The sequence below is a fragment of the Galeopterus variegatus genome, unplaced genomic scaffold, assembly GCF_000696425.1.
Source record: "Galeopterus variegatus unplaced genomic scaffold, G_variegatus-3.0.2 Scaffold14, whole genome shotgun sequence".
Classification (NCBI taxonomy): Eukaryota; Metazoa; Chordata; class Mammalia; order Dermoptera; family Cynocephalidae; genus Galeopterus; species Galeopterus variegatus.
Genome location: NW_007726125.1, coordinates 601,525 through 604,636, shown reverse-complemented (window position 1 = coordinate 604,636; position 3,112 = coordinate 601,525). Strand labels below are relative to the sequence as shown.

Below are 3,112 nucleotides of genomic sequence, written 5' to 3'. Positions count from 1 at the left end.
GCTTTCTTCAACAGTGAATCATAGGATACACATGCTTTTACATACACACTGCTCTTTTTGTTTCTATTTAACATTTCAATGGACAATTTATATCCTTTCATGTCTACGTATACTTACATAAAGCACTCTATAGTTTGTTTAATTCCCTATAGCTAGATATTTAGGTTGTTTTCAGTATTTCATTATTATGAGCAATAAAAACTCACGTGTATTCATTCTGATTATTTTCTGAGGACAAATTCTTCTACATGCACTGTTGGATCAAAGGGTCTGTATATTTTTAAGACTTCTAATACAGGGGGTGCAGAGTGCTGAGACCCAGGACTAAAGCTGGGAGACAGAAAAAAATGCAGACCACTGGGGCACTATTCATTTCCCTGGCTCGGAACTGCTGCTGTACCAGGGGTCTAATCAGGCCTGTGTCTGCCTCCTTCCTAAGTCGCCAGAGAACTCATCTAAACAGTCTTCCTACAGCAGCCCTGCACTCGAGGTGGCCAGATGGGAGTTCCAGACCAGTGCTGTCACCGGGTCTTAACACAGCAGCCAAGTTTATTGGTGCTGGAGCCACCACAGTCGGTGTGGCTGGTTTGTGGGCCAGCATTGGAATGGACTTTGGCAGCTTGATCATTGGCTATGACAGAGCCCGTCTCTCAAGCAGCAGCCCTTCTCCTATGCCATTCTGGGCTTTGCCATTTCTGAGGCCATGGGGCTTTTCTGTTGGACAGTCACCTTCCTCATCTTCTTTACCATGTGAGGCTCCATGGGGGTCACCCACCCATCCCTGCTGCTTTGTCTCCACTCCTGGTGCTGGAGTGTGCTTAGCTTTACCATTAAACACAATGTTTCTCTGGGGAAAAAAAAAAAGAAAAGGCTTCTGATACATACTACCAGATTGGCCTCTAGCAATGTCGTGAAAATTCTTTCTTAAAAACATATTTCTAGGGCCGGCCCGTGGCTCACTCGGTAGAGTGCGGTGCTGATAACACCAAGGCCCTGGGTTCGGATCCCATATAGGGATGGCCAGTTCGCTCAGTGGCTGAGCGTGGTGCTGACAACACCAAGTCAAGGGTTAAGATCCCCTTACCGGTCATCTTTTAAAAAAATAAAAATAAAAAAAAAATAAAATAAAAAAATAAAAAAAACATATTTCTATATGAAGACTGATCCTTCTTTACCTTCAACAGGACACTCAGCCTTGAGAAGACAGAGGGTGGGAAGCAGGAGGGCCGAGATGGGTGGAATGGGAGCTGATTAGTGGACACAGAGCAGTTGCTTTTGTACTGACCCACCGCTCCATCTGACCAGGCATTAAGATGCCATTTAGATAAGACCTGGCCATTACAAGGTCCCTTTCTCCCATCCCACATCACAACAGAGGCTATGGGATACAAGAAAAACTGGTCCAGATATTGACCTGGAAAATGCTGATACATGGATGGAGAGGGCCTTTGTTTGGTTGCATATTTCTTTGTATGCCCTACCTCCAACCCTCAAACAATCATCCTCAAGCACCCTTTATTTCCTAGTTGACATTTCTAGTACAACTTTTCTTAGTAGCTGTATATTAAGGGCTTCATTTATACCCTTATATTTAATCCCCCATGTACCCAGGAAACAGGTACGATAAGAAAACTGAGTTTTGGAAAGATCAAGGAACTTGTCCAAGGGGACACAGCTGGTAATAACCTATTTGGAATTCAAACCTAGGTCTGGGGCTGGCTGGGTAGCTTAGTTGGTTAGAGCATGGTGCTGATTACACCAAGATCCAGGGTTCAATCCCTGTACTGGCCAGTCATACACACACAAAACACACACACACTCACAAACCCTAGGTCTGACTACAAAATCTTATTATATTTAAAAATTACTGTAAAACTACTATGTATATCAATGCGAACAGAAAGGCCTGGAAGGATACAGCAGTAACCTGTTAACTCCCTTCCAGGGAGGACGGAGGTTTGGGATGGGGTAGTAGATATTACCAAGGCTTTCCAGCTTTCTTCTCCTTCTAAGTCCTGGGGAGGTTTATACTATAACACTCTCTTGAAGTTAGGTGTAGGCTTGTGACTTGCTTTGGCCAATGAAATGTGAAGACAAGTGACAAGTGTCCCTTCTAAGAGAGGCATTTAAGAGCCAGAGCTGGTTCTCACGCTTCCTTCCCCTAGGACAGTGAATCCGAAGCCTCACATTGATGGTGGTGCTACAATGACTACAGTGCTGAATACAAAGAGCTGAGACCCTGTAAGCCGTGATAGGAAAGAAGCATGGACAAAAAATAAATCTTTGTTGTTTAAGCCACTGAGATTTTGAGAGATGTTTGTTACTGCAGCATAACCTAGCCTGTCCTGACTGATACAAGTAGTGATGGCAGAGTTTCATGTCTTATGCTAAACTTTCTGTATTTTTCTTTTTATAATGAGAAAATATTCCTTTATAATTTTTGAAATAAGAGTAATAATAGACATTCACACAAATGGGAAAATAACATACAACTGCTCTGCAACTTCCCTCTGACTCTTAAAACTGATCATTTTCTATATCACTTGACATAGATCTACTTCAGTTTTTAAATGACTGCACTGTATTCTATCTCTGGATATATCACAATGTATTATAATGGACCACTGTTGATAGACATGTAGGTTTCTCCGGGTCATTCACAAAACACATGGTCTAGGGGCCGGCACGTGGCTCACTTGGGAGAGTGTGGTACTGAGAACACCAAGGCCCCGGGTTCGGATCCTATGTAGGGATGGCTGGTTGGCTCACTGGTTGAGCGTGGTGCTGACAACACCAAGTCAAGGGTTAAGTTCCCCTTACCGGTCATCTTTTTAAAAACAACAACAACAAAAAAACACATGGTCTAAGGTAGACTGTTGCAACATTATGGAAAAGGAAGTACTGATTTTTTTATGTTTATTTATTTATTAATATTATTATTATTTTTTACATTCTAAGGTGTTGTGAAGCAGTTGGGGGAGGGGGAGAAGGGAAGCGGGCAGGAAATAGGGTGGGAGAAGGAGGAATGGGGGTCATGGTTGAGACCCATGGCACCCACCTCATTCCTGCAGGGGAGACCAGGGGGCTTCCAGCAGTGGCTTGGTCATTGATG

General features: G+C 43.3%; 1 pseudogene; it reads left to right on the top strand.

Annotated features, from left to right (window-relative positions):
• Positions 1-347: 347 nt before the first annotated feature.
• Positions 348-754, top strand: LOC103584983 (annotated as a pseudogene).
• The last annotated feature ends 2,358 nt before the right edge of the window (positions 755-3,112 follow it).